Here is a 7770-nt window from a genome sequence, read left to right as displayed (position 1 = left end):
TTAATAAATATAAATTAAATTTTATATTTGCTTATATACACTGTATAGCGGGCATATAGGAATGAATAAAGCTGCGGGTCATGGGGCAGGGAAGGGGGGCGATATGGAGACAGGCGGCGGGGGGGGGGGGGGGTGATCTCGGTCCCCTATCCTGTGTACTTTATATGGGGAAAGATATTTTTCCTGGGAAACCACTTTAAGTACTGTGTTAAGGCCCTATTATACACACAGATTATCTGCCGCATATCTGACAAATCATTGAAGCTAAAGCCAGAAACAGACTGTGAACAGATATCTGACAGATCAATAAAGCTAAAGCCAGAAACAGACTATGAACAGAGAGATATCTGACAGATCCATAAAGCTAAAGCCAGGAACAGACTATGAACAGATCGATATCTGACAGATCCATAAAGCTAAAGCCAGAAACAGACTATTGACAGTGAACAGGTCATAAAGGAAAGACTGAGATCTATCCTTTTAAATCCATTCCTAGTTTTGGCTTCAATGATCTGTCAGATAAATCTGTGTATGTAATAAGGCCTTTAGACAGACCCTTATTCCTAATTTTTAACAATTCTATAATGACAAGGATTGTTGTAGGAATGGCTCATAGCTAATGTGGTACCAATGTTAAAGAAGGGGTTAAAAAGGGATCCTGGAAACTATAGGCCCGTAAGTCTAACATCTATAGTGGATAAAGTATTTGAGGGTTTTGTAAGAGATGCTATACTGGAGTATCTTAATAAAAATAATCTAATAACACAACCCCAGTATGGGTTTATGAGGGATTGGTCCTGCCAGACTAGTCTGATCGGCTTCTATGCGGAGGTCAGTTATAGACTAGACCTGGGGGAAGGTTGTGGATGGTGTGTATCTGGACTTTTCAAAGGCATTTGATGCTGTGCAGCATGAAAGGTTGGTCTATAAAATGAGGATTCTGGGACTAGGAGAGAACATATGTAAACAGGTAAATAACTGGTTGAGTGATAGGAAACAGACGTAGGTCATTGATGGAACGTACTCAGATAGGCCCACAGTAACTAGTTGGGTACTGCAGGGGTCAGTATTGAGTCCACTTCATTTTAATATTTTTTTTATAAATGACCTTGTAGAGTAGGGGTGTCAAACTCAGGCCCTCCAGCTGTTGCAAAACTACAATTACCATCATGCCTGGGCAGCCAAAGCTTTAGCTTTGGCTGTCCAGACATGATGGGAATTGTAGTTTGGTAACAGCTAGAGGGCCTGATTTTGACATGTGTGTTGTAAAAGGGCTACAGAGTAGAATCTCCATTTTTGCATAAGATACTAAACTGGGTGAAGTAATCACCACATAGGAGGATAATATAATATTACAGAAGGATTTGGAGAAGCTGGAGGCTTGGGCAGAGATATGGCAAATTAAGGTTATTGTGTATAACTGTAAGATTATGCATTTGGGTAGCAGTAGTAATAATAATTATGTGCTAAATAAACTTCTGCATACTATAAAACTTACAGTGTTTCAAAACTGACAGCAGCATTTAAATAGTTAGCCTGGCACTGTATCCGATAATGACTTATATGATTAATTTTACATTATTTTGGTACCTTTTAAGCAAGAATTATACCATTAATCATTTATACCTCCAGATGCCGAAAGGTCGATGTAATGAACCCTGTCAGACAGGAAACAGAAAGGTTATCAGGGAGGGATATCACATCTGCTGCTATAACTGCATCCAGTGCCCGGAGGGAGAATTTACCAATATTACAGGTAAAGATTTTATGCAACGCTCATGACAACTACTGGACCATATAGCAAATATAAAATGTTCTGGTACCCATATCCCAGCTACAAAAGTGCAAATTTGTTGTGTGGCTGCAGAGATTTTTAAAATGTAAAATTTTGTCTGGGTATTATAAGTTTACTTTTTGCATGTCATGTCACCCAGTGGTATTGCTAGGCTGCTACTATTTGGGGGTTTTACCAGGCTCGCTTTTAAAAAATAAAAAAAAGTTGTAGGGTTTCTCCTTTTTCCCATAGGCAGGTCAAAAAACAAACAGCAGCAGCCTAGTACTACCAGGGTCGGAAGGTCCATTTATTTTGGCCACCCAAGCCTAATAACACCAGCCTTTCAACGTCTAGTTCACTTGCACCTAGCCCTTCCCAGTACCCCTGTTTGGGTGGGAAGAGCTTGGATGGGTACTGAGGTAATAATGGGAAAGGCAATTGTTAGCTATTTTACCAGTTAACACTAAGCCCTGGCTTAGTAATGGATGCCATCTATAAGACGGCTTTTACTACCAAGCTTGTAAATATAGAAATAAAAAATGACCACAAAAAGGAGAGAGATAAACACACAAAAAAGGCAGGAGCAGAGTACCCATTATTTAGACAGGTGTTCTGCTCCTTGCAGTATGCAGCATCTGTACAGATAGCATCTTACAATCTGACCCCCAGGAAGTTAAGTGGATATGCTATATGCTTCCTTGCTGGGGTGGGAACAGTGCACTCATCACAGCAATTTGGACACAGTCCCATCACAAGGGGGTTTACTACTGGTGGCTAGACTGTTCTCTGTTAAGGTTGGTGGGAATATACTTACGTTCATGGGTCTGGCTTACATCTTCTCTCTTCAGTGTCATCTCCAGTATTGGCAGGACACCTCTGCAGCCACTGATTGGCTGAGTGGATGCTACTGAACCGTATGCTGAAGAGAGAAGACGCGAGTTGAACCCATGATTGCAAGTATAATCTGTCGTATGATGTGTCACCACCACTTTCAGATTAACCAGTTACCCCACTGCTTTTCTGAGCGAGTGGCATCTGGTTAAATTCTCAAGTCTCCCATTTATTTCAAAGGGGCTTATAATTTGAAATGAGCACATAAATATTGAAAAATATTTAAAGAAGACCTGTCACCCCTTGTGCCGGGGTGACGGGCTCCCCACCCCCCACTGGAGCACCCTATACTCACCTGATCCCGCTTCTGGAGGTGGTCGGGTGACTAAGATATGAGCGCCCGAAGCCCGGCGCGCGCGCTCCTCAGATGAGTCCAACACTCATAGAGAATGACAGGCGAGTCCGACGCTCCGTCATTCTCTATGAGCGTCGGACTCATCTAAGGAGCACGCGCCGGGCTTCGGGCGCTCATATCTCAGTCACCCGACCACCTCCAGAAGCGGGACCCGGCAGGATCAGGTGAGTATAGGGTGCTCCAGCGGGGGGTCGGGAGCCTGTCACTCTGGAATGGGGGGTGACAGGTTCCCTTTAAGTATTTTGATACTCACTCATCCCTAATACTTAATATTCTAATTATACAAAGAGAAGAAACCAACCCCCTCCCCCACCCACCCCTCCACACAGACTCCATTAAATGTAAATAAGTATGGATCTCTGGATTTGACAAAACACAAAAGCTCAAATTATTGCACATAAATAAGGAAAATAAGTTATGCTATGTATTATATAGTACATAGGTTGTTTAAATGCATAAAAATAAATTGTTAATTACCTTTTCCACTTTTACAGATAGTAAGAATTGTGAAAGATGTCCTGACCATGAATGGCCCAATGAGGCTAAAAACCAATGTGCTCTAAGGGATTCTGAGTTTTTGTCCTATGAGACTGATGTTGTTGCTTTAGTCTTTTCCATCATCTCCATATTACTCTCTCTTATAACTTTATGTATAATTGGAATATTCACTTTATTCCGGAACATTCCCATTGTCAGAGCCAATAACCGGAACCTCAGCTTCATTCTCCTGATCTCTCTCATGTTCAGCTTACTCTGTGTGTTTCTCTTCATCGGTCGCCCAGTGGATATAACCTGCATGCTGAGACAAGTCTTCTATGGGGTCTTCTTCACAGTAGCCGTGTCTTCTGTCCTGGCCAAGACCATCATAGTCTGCATAGCATTCAAGGCCACCAGACCTGACAGTCCCTGGAGAAAGTGTGTGGGGGTTAAGCTTCCTTATACTGTAGTGTTGGTCTGTTCATCTATTCAGATCGTGAATGCAGTTATCTGGTTGTCACTGTCTCCTCCATATCAGGAGTATAACCTGGATTATCCTGGGAAGATCATCATTCAGTGTAATGAAGGGTCAGTCTTGGCCTTTTACCTCATGTTGGGTTATATGGGGTTTCTGGCAGCGGTGAGCTTTGTTCTGGCTTTCCTGGTGAGGACATTACCTGATATCTACAATGAAGCCAAGTACATCACCTTCAGCATGCTGGTGTTCTGCAGTGTCTGGATCTGTGCCATCCCGGCCTATCTGAGCAGTACAGGGAAACACATGGTCACTGTAGAGATATTTGCCATATTGGCCTCAGGGGGAGGAATATTGGGCTGTATGTTTTTACCTAAATGTTATAATATACTGATAAAGTCTGACCTTAACAGAAAAAGACACTTGTTAGAGAAGCGTGTTATGTGAATGAATGTGAGAATCTATCGGTGAACATACCATATAAATCACATCTAATATTCTGAAGATATGCATTTCTTTTATCATTTATAACACTAATGAAAAATTTATATTGTAGATTGTTTGCTTACGGTTTGTATCACTTTAAGTACAGGATAGTTGACACTAAAGAATTAGAGCCAAATGATACACTGTAAGGCTATGTTTACACGACTTATATTTTCGTAAAACCGCGGCCGTTATACAATGGCCGTGATTTATATGAAAATATACGTGCCATTGCTGCCTATGGGATCCTGGCCAGAGCGTATACACAGACTATATGCTCCGGCCGGGATCCCTAGTGGTGCCGCAAACAACTGACATGTCAGTTTTCTGTGTCCGCTATTCATTGAATAGCGACCATAGAAAACCCTGTCAGTGCACACTGAGGAGCAAGCGAGTGTGCTGTGGGGAGTTCTGATGCGGGCACGCATGGATGCGCCTGCATAAGAATTCTGCGGCCCGAAAGATCATCCGGCTGGTACTGCAGTATCGGCCGGAATGATCTTTTTAGAGACCAGCCGTTCTCTGACCCAGCCGGGTAACGGAACGGCCAGTCTAAAAATGTATCACAAAGCTAAGGCTTATAAAACAAGGAAGCCAATAATAATAAAACACAGCAAAAGCAATAAAAATCCAGTATCACAAAATTTAAAAAGGTTCACAAAAAGAAGTTTCAACATTATCAACAATGAGAAATTAGTTACATTAGTTAATTAGAACATTGCGTTCCAAGCAAGCGTGCGATCCAATTGTGCCACAATGGAGGATGATGCCGAATTTGTTACTGTCTGTGGATGTACCGCATCTGCCCCAATATGTATTATAACTATTTTTTATTACACTATGGAATCTTATTGCAATTCACATCTTTGGAATAGTATTTCCTTATTCCTTTAATCATATGATTCTGGGATATGTTTCTCAGATACACGTATGTTTGCCACACCTACACGTTTGCACATCACTAATTAATTAATTATGAATGATATATAACACTTGTGTTTATGTGTGTACTCACTGGCTTGAAAAAGCTCCTATACGGGGAGCGAAACATCGCTATTTTTCCTTGTGTGCCTCTTTATGGAATAAATTGTTCACCATTTTCTTCACTTGAATCCTGGAGTGCTGCAGTCATTTTTTGAACTATCTATCTATCTATCTATCTATCTATCTATCTATCTATCTGTCTATCTAGATTAGCGAGAGAGAGAGAGAGAGAGAGAGAGAGAGAGAGATGAAACAACTGTGTTTACTTTCCTCTATACTGCTCAAGAGGCTGTCACTGTTTTGTTGTTTTCCAGCCCCTTGGTCAGGTGTTTACTGATTGGTGTGATATCAGTGGTGGGCGGAGTTACAAATGAGGTGTTACAGCTTGTCTGGCAACAGAAGAGACAGAGATCATGTGACTTTGGTCTCTGAAGGGAGCAGGAGGACAGAGGAGTGAAGACATAATGGAGCAGGCAGTGAGGATTTTTTGCAAGCTTCAGGGTGTAAGTCAGGATGTGCTGCAGACAAATTGACAAATTAATATATTAGAAAACTATACCAAACACACTTCGAATATGGGTGGGGATTGAACAGGGTTAAATCTTTCTTAAGTGAAGTACCCCTTTAACCTCTTAAGGACGGAGCCCAAAATAGCCTTAAGGACCGGACCAAATTTCAGAAATATGACATATGGCACTTTATCCATTAATAACTTCGGGATGCTTTTACCTATCCTGCTGATTCTGAGACTGTTAATGTTATACTTTATATTTCTGGAAAAATTCAGTCGATACTTATGACCTATAACCCCAAAATAACGTGGAAAATTGCATTTTTCTAACTTTTAAATTTTGTGAAATGGTTATGCCAAATAAATTAGATATTAAATAGCATTAGCAATATGTCTACTTTATGTTCGCGGCATTTATTAAACTTGCGTTCAATTGTTTAAGACAATAGAAATCTTCAAAGTTTAGCAGCATTTTTCCAAATTTTCACAAGAATTTCAAAATCTGATTTTTCAAGGGACCAGTTCACGTTTGAAGTGTATTTGAGGGGGCTGTATTTTATGAAGCCAAACAAAGCACCCCATTTAAGAAACTGCACCCCCGAAACTGTTCAAAATCAATTCCAGAAAGTTTTTTTTTAACTCTTTAGGTGAGTCACAAAAATAAAAGCTAAGTGTGTGAGAAAATTGAAAATTTCAATTTTCTTTGCACAAATTATATTGTGATCAAATATCTCTCATAATAGAAAACCTATTTCCAGAGAAATGCACCAAAAATTTTATTGCCCTATTACTTCAGTTTATAGAATTATATGATATGTGGCCCTATTGCACTATTTAACGCAACCACAAGCCTCAGATACAATGGAGCGCCTAGTGAATTTTGAAGCCTCCATAAAAATGGCCAATTTTCAAAGTACCACTTCTGGTTCGCAGAGGCTCTGGGGTGCCAAAACCTAAAAAACACCCCTAAAGGGACACCATTTAGGAAACAACACCCCTCAAGGAATGTAACAAGGGGTATAGTGAGCACATAGACCCCACTGGTGACAGACACAATGTGCCGTGAAATTGAAAAATTTAATTTTTTTAGACTAAAACTTGGACTAGCCTTAAATTTTTCAGGTTGACAAGGAGTTAAAATAAAAATAAAAAATAAAACTTGTAGAGATATTATAGGAGCACCTTTTGGCTTTTTGAAGCTGGATTTGGCCAGAAAGGAGGACAGAGGCCATTGCGGGTTTACAAAGCCTCCGTGCTGCCAAAACAATGTAAACCCCCCACAAGTGACCCCATTATGGAAACTACACCCCTCAAAGAAAGTAACAAGGAGTATAGTGAGCATATGGACTCCACTGGTGACATACACAAATGTGGAACAATGTGCAGTGAAAATGAAAAATTTAATTTTTTACACTAAAACGTTGGTGTAACTCATATTCATAAGGGGATGAAAGAAAAAATTAGACACTAATCATGTAGTGCAATTTCCCCCAATTACAGGAATACCCCACATGTGGACACAAAGTGCAAAGCCGGCCCACGGAAAGCCTCTAAAGGGAAGGAGCGCAATTTGGATTTTGGAAGCTGGATTTGGCCAGAATGGAGGACGAAGGCCAGGTCTGGTTCACAGAGCCCCCTTGTTGCCAAAACATTGTAATCCCCCCCCACACAAGTGACCCCATTATGGAAACTACACCCCTCAAGGAATGTAACAAGGGGTACAGTGAGCATATGGGCCCCACTGGTGACAGGTACAATATGCTGTGGAAATGAAAAATTTAATTTTTTGTACTAAAACGTTGGTGTAACTTTGAATT

The sequence above is a fragment of the Dendropsophus ebraccatus genome, chromosome 7 (genome assembly GCF_027789765.1).
Source record: "Dendropsophus ebraccatus isolate aDenEbr1 chromosome 7, aDenEbr1.pat, whole genome shotgun sequence".
Classification (NCBI taxonomy): Eukaryota; Metazoa; Chordata; class Amphibia; order Anura; family Hylidae; genus Dendropsophus; species Dendropsophus ebraccatus.
Note: the sequence above shows the minus strand (reverse complement) of the source record.